We start from the raw sequence: 16,241 nt of genomic DNA on the forward strand, positions 1-16,241 counted from the left end.
GAAAATTCTCGCAATGTCGAAGGCGATGAAATCGAGCGTCACAGCAGTAGATGGTCCTTCATTATTGCGAGAATCCCCACGTTAATCAGAGACCTAAGTCCATGATTGTTGGGCAGAGATACGGTTCGGTAGTCAATCAAACCAGGGGAGAGAGAGACGTAACCGACCGTGCATCTCCGAGACCTAGCTGATACTGAGCTGCTATCAGGCAGTTCAATACGCAGTAGCTCTCGGTGACTCGTCATCCTGAGTTGCCAGGTAATCCATTATTCCACGAAGGAATGCGTTCGGCTAGAACCGTCGAGCATAAAGAATACGCTCGAGCAATTATATTTAAACGAAACGAATTTCGGTAAATACAGAAGCTGATTTGGTGTTGTCATGACAATACCAAGTATCTAAAATCGAAACTGATAACTGCTGGGAGGTTGCAGGCAACCCCGAGTTGCAGTTCAATTAAGATACAATTCGTCTCGGGTCACAAACCGTAGAGTTTAACTACGGTATGCGCCTAACCCTACCCCCCGGACAATTCAACTGTTAAAAGAATCATGTCGCGAGGGTAATATACGTAGTATATTTGTAGGTTCTGTACCACGACCTCCATCCTAAATTCTTTCCTCTCGAGGAATGAGAATAAGGATTGGAGATCGACCGCCTTCGTTCTCTAGTCAAGAGAGTGAAGGAGAAGTCTTTCCCAAAGGAAAGCTTCAATGGTGAACAGAATACCGAAGACGATAGTTCAAGCCAAACTGGAAGTTCTCGTCCGTTCTTCTCTATTCCAGGTTAATCGCCTACTGTGAGATACTCTTCTTTCAGCAGCAGTCTTCTTCCAAATGCTAGAAATTACAGGAATTCGGGACCCCTTCATAAGCGAGGTTCCCGATTATCGTGCACAAAAATTATCGGGGATTCTCGCTCACTTTGGACCGTGGTCTCGCCTAAGTGTTTGGAGATCGTAAAAAACTCGAACACTCTGAGTGCGCTAGAAATTCCGTAGAATTCTAAGCACTCTGCGAAACACCCCACCGAATTCGTCAAACGATATCGGCTGGTGGACCTCTCGATTCCCGTAGAAATCGAGAAAGGGGCAGGATCCCTCCTCAACGACCGGGGCTTACGTCAGGTAGGACCCGAAGGTCCCCCCGGTAGCGCAGCCCCTAACGTGGGATCTTACAGAGAAATCTCTGTAGGATCCCTCCCCTTTCCCTCGTAGCCGTAAGGAGAGAGGGAATGGGGGAGGAATTGGATACTGGCTCGCCTTCCCAGCGGAACTAGCAGTTGGAGAAGAAAAGGAGGCAGCCATCGCCTTACGGCGATGGCCTCTCAGAGCCTGGGAAAACGTATCGTCAGGAGAAAACGTTTTCCCGAGGAGGGTTACGAACTCATACTGTAGGTAAGGGTCTGCCGCCACTGTGAACGTCGTCTGGGTGGGGCTGATCGACACCTGACAGGAGAGAGCCGATACCGTCCTCCGACTCATTCCAGTCCTCGTCGAGGTCGAAACCTCTCAGGAGGACCGAAGGGGTATTCAAATACGGTGTCCGAAGACACGTAGAAACGCCTCTGTCGCAGTAGAGGAGGTGAAGTAGCTTGTTCGACCGGCCAGAACTGAGAGAGCCTTCTTGTCCGGAGACGAGAGACTACCTGGTTCAACACAGTCGGCAAGCTCCGATCGCGGCAGACCCACCGTCGATTTGGGTTCCCTCTCGGGCCCCAAAACGACTCGAGCCGAGACGTGGCTCTGCTGGTGGAGCGGCGATCCTTCCCCGAGGTCGTTGTGCTGACGAATCAGCGCCATAAACCTCGGCAAAGTTCCTCTGGATCTCGGAAGTCACAGCATCTTGCAGAGTAGGACCGTTAAGCCCTTCGAACAAGAGCATATTCCGAGAACCTTCCTCCTAAGAAGGGGGAACAGCGACAGCCCTCTCGGTCTTCTCCATCCACTTGCGCATACGTCCTGCCGGTCCAAGAACCGTGCCTGGCACGTAAAGGGCGTCGTGGTGGGATCATGAGGGGCGCACCCCTCACGATCACTCCTCAATACCTCGCTCCTTCCGGTGTACCCGAGGAGGTTGAAGGTACAGGAGAGGCAGACCTGACGCTCCCTCCTCGCTCGCTGGCAGAACCAGCCAGGCTTGGAGGGGCTGCCGGCAATCGTCAACCCGCTGGTGGCGATCGAAGCTGCAGGCCTGGTCGAACCGTCTCGCTGTGGAGAACGGCTGGACTGAGCACAGCGGCCCCGATCTCGAGTGTCAGACGAGCTGGTGCTGGTTGCCGTATCCGATCGCTCTCTGTGAGAGCGACGGTCAGGCGACCTGCAGGCTCCACTGTCACAGTGAGACCGGTGCTTGTCCTCACGGCACGTCACGTCGCTGGTTCAAGCCATGCTGGCACCGGCGAACGGGAGGACCTCTTCCCAGCCTCAGCCCGTGGCCGGTCGTGGACCGTCACGTCCCCGGGTAGCCAGCTGGTCGCCGCGAGAGCGAGAGCGAGAGCTGGTCTGGTGAGAGTCGCGTGAGCGGCTGTCACCAGTCTTCCGCCCCGTGCCGTGAACCTGACGCTGAGCGGACTCAGAGGTCTGGTTCCTGGCTGCACGGTCGCTGGTAGGCGACCGTACACTCGGTACCTCCCGCGAACGAGAGGCCGAGACGGACCCTGATGCAGTGGCAGAACCACTGACACCAGGCGAGGAAGTACCGGTGTTAGCCGGTACCCCTCTGGTCCCCGTAGTCTTCTTGCCTTGCGGAAGAAGAGACGGGCCCCGCTCCGAAGGAGCAGGAGGACCAGCGGAAGGAACCCTCCCGTCCCACCGAGGTGAGACGGGTCCCGAGAAGCTCCCGAGGGAGACTTCTTAGGAGGGAGGAGGCAACCTTCTTCTTCCTCGGCTGTGAAGCCTTAGAAGTCGAAGGGGAAGAGGCGGCAGCCGACGACGATGAAGAAGATGAAGACGACAACGACGACACCTTCCTACCTCTTCTTCGTCAGCTTCCTCAGGACAGACGTAAGATCTGCTATCCAGGCGGAGCCGGGCTGCTGTAGCCGAAGCCACAGGGCCCGGACGCACCTGTACAGACAGACCAAAGTCTGGGGTAGTACCACCACGAACAGGGACGACGTCAGCAGGTATGGGCATCTCAGGAACAGCAGGCACAGCCACCACAGCATCGGCAGGGACAGCAGCGCAGCACGGCAGACAGCCAGCGCAGCAACGGCAAGGGACAGCCGCGCTAGCAACTGCATGGACAGTCAGCACAGAATCGGCAGGTACTGCAGGCAGCACCGAAACACAGGAGGAGGTGAAGCAGCAGCCAGCAACATCCTGGTACCGGCGGCAGGTCCAGGGGCGAGCTCTAGGGCAGCGGAAGTGTGGTCGCGGCAGCGCGGCAACCACGAGCGGCGGCGGCACGCCCCCCTCTCGGTACGGCGAACGGCACTTCACAGCGGCTGTAGGCAAGACAGTTACCACGTGAGGCGAGGTACACCAGGTGAGGAGGGACGTCGTCACCTGGAGTCGATATCGTTGTCGTGGTCACCACTCCATGGGTGACCGCAGCAGGCCCAGACATAGAACCGCCGCCCCTGGACACTAGGCACGCCCTGCAAATCGACGGACGCCCATACCTCACCAAGGTCCACCCTCGTGGCAATAGCACCTGCGGAAATAAACAGTAGTAGTGATTAGTGGGGGGAAGTCCCCTCGCGCGGGGGGGTGAGACCCACACCGAACGAGCGGAAGACCCCGAATATAATTGTACATCGGGCACCGAGCGCCCTCCCCCACGCTCGACGGATCGGGCGAGGAGGAGAACCCAGATAACCTCCCCCCGAAGTGGGGAAGGGCATCTGTGGGAGCTTAGCGGGGGGGGGGAGGGATTCTCGTTCCCCACCCCCGCACAGCACCCATGTTACCCAACAAATAATAAAAAACAAGAGCCCGAGAGCAATCGTGCCCTCGTCACCGAATGCACGGGCATAAGGATCAATTCCCTGACTGAGCGGAACTTGAACCAAAAAAAAAAAATATTGATGCAATCAATAATAAAAGAATAACATGAAAAAGAATCTTGCATTACGATTCACTTCACCATGGAATAAGGGCTCGGAGCGAGCGCATTTGCGCCCTCGGTACCGAGCGCAAGGTGGTTAAAAGGATCCATTCCCGATTATGAACGGAAACCTTGATCCATAATGAATTGATGCAATCAAAATATATATGAAAAATGAAAAAGAATACTGCGCTTGCGATTTCACTTCATACAAAATAAAAAGGGGAAGGATCAATTCCCTCGGGAAATAGCTGGAAACATTGATCCAAGTAAATAATGCAATCTCAATAAAATATGAAATGAAAAAGAACTGCACTTGCGATTTCACTTCATTCAAATAAAAAGGGGAAAGGATCAATTTCCGGGTAAGAGCGGAAACTGATCCCAAATGAGTATTGCTACAATCAAAATAAATATATGAAAATGAAAAAGAATACTGTACTTGCGATTCCACTTCCATACAGAATAAGTTTTCGTGCCGAGCGCATTCGCTCGGCAACGAGCATACAGGTAAAAAAAAAAAATAAATGAAAAGGCACTTACTTACGATTTTCATCTACACATTTTCAACCAAAATATAAGCTCGGAGCGAGCGCTCTCCCTCCCTCGGCACCGAGCATACACAATACGAGGATCATTTCTGGGAAAATGAATTCCCGCACTTACGCCCTTCAGTCCCGGCACTCGGGTAATCGGAGGGCGTGGAGAAACCAAGATCCTTTAATTCACAATTGAATTCAATGGAAATAAATATGAAATGATTGTACTTACAATTCAGTTTCACTAGATAAATAGAAAAAGAAAAACACAACCATGCGAAAGCAACGACGATGAAGTGGGCAGAGAGCGATGATACACGTCTACACGCCAGCAGGCCGAAAGCAAAAGTGATTTGTTTACCTCCCAGTCGCGCGCGCGCGCCTGTCGGACAAGCAGTTAACTACCGAACCCCTTGTTCGAAAGCTTACGACCTATCCAGCTGCCGCTAGTACCTTCCTATTATAAAAGGACCGAAGGTTTGTATGCCGTGTCGGAACAAAGATCAATGACCAGTCAGCCGGAGCTCACAAACACACGTCTTCATCGGAAGACGGCCGAAAGCAAAGTGGAGTGTTTACATCCGGGCAGGCTAGCCTGCCCCACAGTAGTTACTGCCTAACCACCTTGTTCAAGGTTCAACGGCTGTAATTCCAGCTACGCTGTAAGTACATTCCTATTGTTAAAGGACCGAGGGTTTGTATTACGTATCGGAACAAACTTACTTCGAAAGGAGAGTAGAGGTCTTGAGCTCCTGCTATCACCACCAACAACTCATGACTGATGACCATCTCCGGTGTCAGGACGTGTTAAAGTACTTTTTTGGAGGGTGGCCAAAACCGTGGTACGTAGTCGGTGAGTTGGCCAGTCCACTCAGTTGTTTACCCTACAACAAATAGATACGGTAATTTCACTTATTTCCCCGGTTTTGTGTAAGTCTTATACCCAGTTTGGGTAGATTACAGTTTAGTTCGCCAAGCCGCACAACACCCTTTTTGCCGGGCCCATAATCACTCCGCCACTGTAAGTATATCACGGAGCTGACCCTGCCCAAACATGGCGCGACCCGTAAGTCTTTCAAAACTTTCGCCACAACAAACGGCCGCCATCTTGTTTGTATCCGTCCGCCGATTACCTAGCAGATGAAACCCGTGGCCAACTAAACTGTAGGAGCTCCCCGCCCATACCAAGACGAAACCCTTGGCCAGGACGCGCAACACCTGCCCGACCCTTTATCCCTCCACCAAGGTAAGTAGTTCCCTGACTCGACCCTGCCCAACCATGATTCGACCCCAGAGCCAATATGTTCCTTTGTGTCAGCATATAAACATACATCATGCCCGCTTCCACGTCATATCCCGTGCACATGCAATTTGCCGCCGCCATTCCAGTTACTATACCGGACCTTGTGATTCTTTGCCATGACGAACGATCCCAGCCACACAGCCAGAAAGAAAAGAAGAATCGCGTTCCCGAAGACTCGGATGATTCCAATTTCCAACTCTAAGCTTAACTTTATTTCTAGGGGGACTCGGGCCGAGCACGGATTTAACGCCTCCCAATATTAAGGTAAATTAATCGATGTATATAAGAGGATCGATAAAGGTAGCTGAAATATCAAAGAAAATACAGGAAGGAAGGCTTCGATGGTATGGACACCTGTTACGTAGGGAGGAACGTCATGTTGGAAGACATACGATGGAAATGGAAGTGCAGGGTAGAAGGAAGAAGGGAAGACCAAGAAAGACATGGCGTGATTGTGTAGGGGAAGATATGGAATTGAAAGGTATAAATGAGAACGAGGCACAGGACAGAAATCGATGGAGACGACTCATTCGCAATGGCGACCCCATATAAAAATGGGTTTAAGCTAGGAAGAAGAAGAAGAATCGATGTATCTGTAAGATATGTTCATTTGTTGAGGTTGAAACCAAGTAAGTAATATATAGCACGTCAGTGTTTTTATTGGCAAGCGGAAGTCAGGGCTGCTCACTGTATCTGAACAATCACGTGCGCTAGCAGTACACGTGTTCGAACAATGAACTCGGACATGACTTTAATCCATGTATTCTAGCAAATATTAAATGTGTTTACATATCCGTAAGAAGTTCCTAAGAAGTTACCTGTGCCAGTCATGTCCGAACGTACAAGTAACGGGGCATGTTAATGAAATGATCACTAAAATAGGTTAGGGTGGTTCGTTTGGTTAGGTCATAATCACTGTTTCCTAAGTGTGGTTAGGTTGGTTCCTTTGGTTAGGTCCTAATCACTGTTACAATATCATACTGGGGGTCACCACCCGGCCAGGCAAGGGCATGCGCCCAAAGTATGGTTAGGTTGGTTCCTTTGGTTAGGTCGCAATCACTGTTACCATGTTATACCGGGGGGTCCGCCCCCCGGCCAGGTAAGGGCACGCGGCCTAAGTCTGGTTAGGTTGGTTCGTTTGGTTAGGATCAGTTCAGTTGGCCAGGTAGAGCATCTCATGCATGAACGTTCTCTTAGGATAATAGCGCATATGTTCGGTCTACGAATGTTGAGTAGGGGGACAGTTTAGTTACTTAGGCCACCCATCTCATGGGTCAACTAAACTGAGTAGGGGGGACAGTTTAGTTAGCCTGACCGATCGCAGAATGAATGTAGAGTAGGGGGACAGTTTAATTACCTAGGCTACTCATCTCATGAACCGATCAACTAGCAGACTTTAACCTTGGCCAACTAAACTGAGTAGGGGGTCATCCACACAGCTATTTCATGATTTTCCTAGTGTTCATTGTCGTCGTCTGTGTATTCCCCCACACAAAAACTCCGGCTTCCCAATAGGTCCCCCCTTACCGTTTTAAGGAACTTTTACCCATTCTCATGTGTTCTCCCCCCACCCAAAAACCCCGGTTCCCAACAGGGTCCACCATTACTGTTTTGTAGGTTTTTGGGTTTTATATTACTACACAGGTTTTCGAAACTAGCGCCAAAACAAACGGCCGCCACCTTATTTGTATTCGTCCGCCAATTACCTAGCAGACGAAACCCGTGGCCAACTAAACTGTAGGCGCTGCTCCCCCAGTTTGGAAGGTAAACACATACCAATTGGCAACACTGATAAACAATTGAAGAGCGCGAAGAACGCCGGAGGTACCATTCACAAGCAAACTGTTGATATTTGAGTCAGGAATCGAGTTAATTTTTCAACAACGATATTTTCAAATTAATATATATAGGGTAAAAAAACCGCATGGTACAGGGGTGGACCATATACGATCAATGTGTACAACCCCAAGAAAAGTACATTATAACGCGTCCTGACACCGGAGTAGAGGTCTTTAGCTCCGTTTCTCACCAACAAGAAGTCGCGTCTGATGCCCATCTCCAATGTCAGGACGCATTATAATGTACTTTTTTTGGGGTTGTACACACTGATCGTACATGGTCCACCCCTGTACCATGCGGTTTTTTACCCTAATCATGAACATGTAAAAATATTTATGCAATTCATGACCTTATACTGCCATTTCATTTAACTACTTATTTAAATAATTATATGGCACAGGATATAGGTACGGCAGCCGTATCCCGATCGTGGTAGATATTGGTACGGCAGTGAATTGCGCATGCCGTCAATTGCAGACTTCCTGCCGTACAAATAATATAGTGCGGTGAGGGTACGGCAGATTCTGTCATTGGCGCCGTATTTGCGGTCTTGACTTGCTGTAGATATGGCAGTTAGCTGTATCCGTTACCAGTTTGCTAATCATACTGTATTATGTAAACCCAGAGCTCGGCTTTTAGGTGGGGGTGGGACAGTCACGCTTTTTGACATCTGTCCCCTTTTTTCAGTTAGCAAAATGTTCCTCCCCCCTGTTTTTGTTTGTTTAGCTTTTGTGAATTGTGTCCCGCTTTTTTGTTTTTTGTACTACAAAAACAACACTATCCAGATTTTAATGGACCTGGTAAATTCTATCGTCTTCTCCGACAGCTGCAATATACCCAATGAAGTGAATTAAAAGAATATTGTAAAGTATATAACGGCCCTTGCAGCTGCCGACGTCGGGCAGAATAAAGAGCCGAAAAAAGTCACCAAAGGTACGATGGTAGTGTATATATTTATATATAATCCTCTTTGAATCTCCTCTTCGGAATTCTTTTCAGGGCCGATTCGATCGTTCGTGACCTACGTATATACCATGAATTACCCTTATTTTTTGAAAGTTTGAGTCTTCATAGATGTCTATGGCTTTCTTCAGCTCGTTAAAGCCTGAAAACATCTGTTTTTCGGCGAAACTAATGTATTATTCCGCGGTTCATGCTGTTCCGTCACCATTTTTCTTGCTGTCACTGATATGCCCAAAGACTGTATATACTTCAGTATATAGTCTTTGGATATGCGTGAGGCGGTAAACAACGGTTAGCGATGCGCAATTCACTGCCGTACCAATATCTACCGAGATCGGGGTACGGCTGCCGTAACCAATATCCAGTTCGTAATTATATAGGTATCTAGTGTACACTTCTACTAAAAATCGTAGTTCCTTTGGATAAGTAGTGGTTGGAAGTCTGTTTATGATTGTTGTGATGAAAGTGCCCCAGCGTCTATGGCTACAAGTGGCGTGCGGATTTAACACAGGAAATGGGAAGTTTGTTGACACAAGCAACTCGGCAAACATCGAGATGGCGTCCATCTTCGAAACATTTTTAGTTGTAAGTAAAAATTTTGAAAGCATCATGGGGGTAGTGTGGACTGCGTTTGGTCCCACTTTTCATTACCCTCTGTTTAATCTTAAAATATGGCCTTAATTTCTAACTTTGGAGAAAAAACTTACTTTGAAAGGAGTAGAGGTCTTGTGAGCTGTTCTTCTCACCACCAACAACTCATGACTGATGACCATCTCCGGTCTCAGGGCGTCTTAAAGTACTTTTTCGGAGGGTGGCCACAAACGTGGTAGTCAGTGGGTTGGCCAGTCCAGTCGGTTGTTTACCCTAATACTAGATAGGTAGTAGCTAGCTACCTAGGCTATTTGGTGATGAAATACGGTATGAATAGCCTTACCCTCTTTAGACGTTGCCTATCCAAGGCAGGGTCACCTAGCTATTGTTTATAGAATATCCATTGGCGAACGACGAAATTCTAAACAGCCTAGGAAGGATAACGCTTCTGTAGTACTGGATCTAACCTTAAACTTACGTATTTGAAACAATCAACTGATAGAGGTCATTAAGTTTACGACCTTTGAGAAGAATCAAAAGTAAATCTTGCCTTGGTTTTTTCGTTTCCAAATAGCTAGGTACCTTACTACACGCTTTAAACCAAGAGACTTGACACATTGGTAGATGTGTCAACCTCCATCGAAGGATAGGCTAACCTTTTATTTCATCATTAAACCCTTGGCATCAATATTCCCATGAATTAAATATAAAATCTGTGCAATCTTACAGACCCAGACACAAAATAAGACACCTGCTAACCGTAAAATTGGTTGTCTTCACGAAATACCAGTAAGCTTACCATTACGAAGGTGCTGCAGCCTGATCATATGATGATAGTAAACAATCAAGCGAGACGCTCCTTTCAAACAGGGATTTTTTTTTTCAGTTTTGTGGATAATTTCTGAAGTTACCTAATGCAATGATTATAATTATATGAAATTTCATATAGATTTCATAGTGATGATAATTATATAGGATTTTTTTTACCTAAATCAAAATAATAGTTATATGCTGAGAGAGAGAGAGAGAGAGAGAGAGAGAGAGAGAGAGAGAGAGAGAGAGAGAGAGGAGAGGATGTGGTTTGTTCTTTGCATTCAATATTTATTGTGTTTTATTTCAATAGCAACCGTTTTCAGTGATGTTGAGTAAGCGCGTCTGTATTTTTTAAAGTTTTATTTCATATCTATTTTACATAAAGGTTTTTAAATCTGTCCTTTCGATGCAGTAGTAGTATTGAACGGTGCTTGCTGCCTTAGACCAGAGCGAGACTATTTTCCCAATATTCTATTTAGCCAGCTCCCAGTTATTCAAGAAAGCTACTAACGATACCTGGCAAATAAGAGGGGAACCTCTTGATTGAGCAGATAAGGTCCTAAAGGAGGTTCTAAAAACTTAAAATAAGTATAACTTGGGTTTGTCAAGTGGTTATGATGAGGTTAATGTTCCCATTTACCCTCAAAATTATATGCTTGATCTCAATTTCTATTTCTTGCAAATAATTTCAAACTAATCCCCACTTACACACCATGCACGACTGTATACACACACATACGTACACACACACACACACACACACACACACACACACATATATATATATATATATATATATATATATATATTATATATATATATATATATATGTGTGTGTGTGTGTGTGTGGTGTGTGTGTATATATATATATATATATATATATATATATATATATATATATATATATAGTATGTATGTATATATGTATATTCAGCATTAAACTAAAAAGATGCCCAGTGGTTTCGTTGTCCAAGGTAATTAAAAAGCAAAATTATAGAGAGCTCAAGAAACTTCCAAACAAATTTGAGAAAGGAAATCAGTTATAAATAAGCACAATTTTTAAATGGGTTCCCTAGTGTGATGAGTGAATAATTTACCATTGTACCTAATGATGAGATTTTGATATATGTAGACATTAGTTAGTTAAAATAAAAACAGATATCACAAATGATGTGGGTTTATTTGTCATTATTTTCTTTTGAGGATCATGTACCTACTCCTTGACTTCATATATCGATATTCAACCACGCTTTTTTATCTGCAGATAAGAAATCTTTTACAGGAACATACAAATTATTTCCTTGTTTTGACAAATACCCTGATAAAAACGTTCTCGGCGAAATGGTTACAAGAAAAACTAAAAAATTTAAACATTTACGTAAGAGCGAGGAATACATGTAGAAGAACCAGCCATTAACGGTTAACCGATGACATATAATGAAAGGAAATCCGTCCTCTGAGCAACAGAATGTATCCTGTTTTCTGGAGACCTCAAACAGCCCAAACAACGTATACATATGGTCTGATCCGAGAGTAATGGAATAGTTCAGCAAGGCATCAAAATAATCAAACTGCTTTAAAACTCTTTACTAGTGCAATCTGATGGAACAGGCCAAGAGACCACCAACATTCTCAATAAACTTCCATGAAGAACATTATCGGATATGAACACGGAAAACAGCAAAGAAGAAAAGAGTAAAAATGAAAACAACTAGTTGCATGTACAAATAAATTCGTAATCACTTGTGCCTTCAGACAAAGAGTTTTAGTCCAAGACAGTGGAAAGTCATGGTACAAGTGCAAAGACACAGCCCATTGTTTCAGAGACAAGTTTATATGGTCACTGCAAGGAATCAGGAAAACTAAATGAGACTCCTAGAAATAATCCAGTATACCCACATACCATAATTTCTTAAAAAATATAGGTGATATGGTAAACAATGTCAACACACAATGCTCTGCCCGTCGAGGCCATATTTGTGTAAAGCCCCTGTATAACACAAGCAACAAGTTAAGCTAAAGGAAATGGCGTGGGTTACTTAGTACAAAAATAACCAGTACTAAGCAAGTTACATTCTCCACAAGGTAATTTATTTGGTTGCTTTGCAGAGAAGGTCCTTTGTTCAAAAACAGCGATAGTGTCCGTACACTCAGCAAGTCACTCGAATATATCCTAATATGTGTAGCATATTAGGATATACAAAAATTTTTATAGTCCCTCTAAACGGACAATTACACTTCCAGGTACGCAAGAGCAGCAAACAGGTTCGGTAGCAAAAGGAGTAGGTGTAGATCCAGAATATGTCAGCAAGGTGATGAGACCGCCACAGAGACAGGTGGAACAGGGTGAACTACTAAATTCAATATACAAAACCGCAAACCAGCTGACAACTGAATAGCTCAACCATATCGTATACACCAGGAAGCAGGTGTATCAAATTTAAGTTTAAGAGTCCAACGTTCCCATTTTGGGAATATGACTTTTCTGTAATTTTCTAGGTTAACTTGATTAGTGGTAATGTTGTGACCATGTCATCTATCATGTTAGAAACATAATGGACTAGCATATAGGATAAAACATAAGGTTTGTGACATTTAGAATATAATTATTGCTTAACATTTTCCATTAATTTTCTGGAAATTAGTTACCCAAAATAAACATTATATTTCAATATAAGAAAAACTGTATTTCTTTCATTTCTTTTCTCCATATATACTGTGAATGCTTCTTCTTCAATAATATTACAATTTTATTGTTGCAGGTGTTTTTTATAAAGTGCTGATTAATAATGAACCTGAATGAAAGTGTTTGGCTGTACTTTGTTGTATCTAAAACAACAAGTTCAGTCCTGTAGGCTATATAACTGAGTTGCAGAGTGTTTAGCTGGAAGTTCGAAGCCCAGCAACTATATGCTGAGAAAGCATAGTGCTGGTGGAATCACGCACTACTCATGGATATCAGAGACCTTTCTGTGTGAGTGTCCCAAGAATTCCATATAGATTTCTACGTAGTAATGACTCTGAAGCAGTTACTCTATCAAATTCTGAGGATAATGACATTGTCATGCCTTCCCCTTCTATAGGTAATGAACCTGTTGACAGTGATGAAGTACTTGACAGAGATGATATACCAGATGAAGTTAAGTGCTTGAAGTGTATGACAAATACAGTTGAGGAAGAGGAAGAGACTGAAAGCTACAGAGAAACCGATGCCAAAAGAAAATGGCTTAAAGGGAAAAATCTATCATTTGGTCTACATTCACTTCCTTCAGGTGAGATGAAGCAGATACGACAAAATTTTTGAGATTAGTGCTTATAAGCGGATATCACAGTGTACCATTTGAGAATGACTATTGGTCAACAAGTGAGGACTTAGAGATACCAATATTTTCAACGACTATGAGCAGGGAAAAATTCAAATTTACCAATATTTTCATGTGGAAGATAATGATAACCTGGCAAAATCAAAGGTCACCAGGATTTTACCCCGCCTTGATATGTTTAGAGATAATTGTCAAAAAAACACTATTTTTCGTCAATTTCTTAGTATTGCTGAATCAATTTTCCCTTATCATGGCCATCATAGCGCTAAGCAGTTTATAAGTTATAAACCTGTCAGATTTGGGTAAAAAATGTAGACGATGTGCAGTGCTGATGGCTATTCTTATAACTTTTCAATATGTTGAGGAAAAGATGAAAATAAGAAAATGCCAGTGGCATCTCAACTTGTAATAGACATGTTACAGCCTGCAGTGCATAAGGGAGCACATATATTTTTTGACTACTTTTTCACCAGCAATGCTTTGATGGTTCATCTTACAAAACAAGGTTTCTATGCCTGTAGAACTGCCAGGGATAACCGTACAGGAAAATGTCCTGCTTTATCTACAAAAGAAGTTGAAAAGAAAGAGAGAGAGGGTCATGCGACTGCAGATCAGGTTATACAATGTTATGAGCTAGACAGAATGATGACAGCATTGTCACAGTTGTCAGTATACCTCCTTTGAAGTAAATCCCATTCATACAGTCAACAGACAGGTAAAAAATGAATATAAAAAGACAGTATAGCAGCCACCACTGTTAACTATGTATAATGGATGTGCAACAAAATGTTGTCAACCTACCGGCCAAAACCACGCTCTAAGACAGGAGCTCCCAACCTCGGGTACGTGCACCCTCAGTGGTACATTTGTACTTCTCGGGGGTACATTGGATCTGCGCAATTACATGATGTATTTTGCAGTGAGATTGCAGAATGTCGTCTTTTCTCTCTCTCTCTCTCTCTCTCTCTCTCTCTCTCTCTCTCCTCTCTCTCATTTTAGTAAGAAAAGCTTTTACTGAAGTTATATCAAAAGTAGGCTGAATACCGTTTGCTTTCTGTACCCGTAACGAGTCTGAAAAGATGTGTTGCCTCAAAGGAGGTATGAATTAAGTAAGGCTCGTGAACTTAGTTTATTAATGTTATGGATAATCATAAAAAAGATATGTATATGATGCATCAAAATATTTTATAAATGACCTGTTTAGTGTATTGAAATTTTACCATTAATATTCTTATGCAGTCTACACAAACAAATTTCATAATAAAATTATATCACAATATCCATTTCATTGTTTTTCTTTTTCATCCTCCATTTTCAGGGGTACACAGGAATCTATAAAAATGCCCATGGGGTACAGCAGAACAAAAAGGTTGGAAACCGCTGCTCTAAGAAATAGTGGTGGAATATCTTCTTCCAACTACTGACTCACTCAACTGTCGGTAGCTTCAGATTCTACCTGGCTCTTACGTAACCCATAAAGATTTCAGGCGTGAAATAGCCCGTACGTTGGAAAGTGTTCAAAGTTCTAGAAATTGACAGAAGGCCCAACATCATCTATACCAGAGAGTAGTACAATATGATATACTATAAACAACTTTCTTGAGCTCGTGGCGGATCTAGAAATCTTTCATTGTGGAGGCACTTAGGGTTATCACACACACACACACGCACACACACACACACACCACACACCACACACACATATATATATATATATATATATATATATATATATATATATATATATATATATATCTTATATTGTAAGTTTTGTAATGCAATTATAATTGTGGTAGTATGATTAATTCCCTTCAGAACCTGTGTGTATCATGTTATGAAATGTATGTTTTTGTGTTCAGATTCACAAATATAAAGATAACACATATTAAGTAGTGCAACTTTTCATTTTGAAACATACGTAAGACAGAGAGAAAGAGTGAGCGCTTATTTAGCAAGCCTTTGAAAGGGTTGTATTCACACTTTGAGAATGTCTCAGCTAAGCTGATTTCTTTATCAGCGCAAACACGTGCATAGGGACCTCCCATGCCGCATTGAGTCCTTTGAGAACCTTCCCTACAATGATGTTTAATATAGAGAGAGACTGCTTTGTCCGAACAGAACTTGCTGTTATCCAACCCCTTGAAAATAGATGAGTTAAGCTAAGCTAATTTTTTATTGTCCGAAGCGCCCCCATGAGGAACACAAGGGAGCCTTAGTCATGGACATATGCGAACGCAGCCAAAGAGGCCCCCTACTTGATATCCCTATAGAGATGATGTAATATGTTTTCGTCTCGGACGTGTACGCTCAACTACCCCCATTCACCCTGATATGCATATTTACGCATATAAAAGATTCATTCGCTTTTGAGACGTAGCGGCGTGCGTTAGAGAGTGTAGCATTGCTCTCAAGTCTCTCTCTCTCTCTCTCTCTCTCAAAATCTCTCTCTCGCGCTCGCTCGGTTGCGAGGCTGTTTCATTAACTTAATGTAACTCACATTAATTTTGTATTTAAGGTGGTCACTCATTTTTATATAATTCTTAGTAATATATGTGTTGTTTGTGGAATCTGAACATAGTATTATTTCTATTGGTGTTGTGAAGGCGCCCACGAAATTGTAAAAGTGTGTAACAGGCCTTTAAGCTGCAGCTGCGTATTCAGGTATTTTACAAATGTTTTGAAGTGCACTTCGAGGTTTTATTTTATCATTGGATAAAATTATCATTTTCAATACATTTTTCTTTTGCTTTTTTCTTCTGATATATCCATTTTTATATGCTTAATGTTTGTCCTGTCAATGCTTTAATTGTTTTCATATTAT

This window comes from Macrobrachium nipponense, chromosome 22 (assembly GCF_015104395.2).
Source record: "Macrobrachium nipponense isolate FS-2020 chromosome 22, ASM1510439v2, whole genome shotgun sequence".
Taxonomy (NCBI): Eukaryota; Metazoa; Arthropoda; class Malacostraca; order Decapoda; family Palaemonidae; genus Macrobrachium; species Macrobrachium nipponense.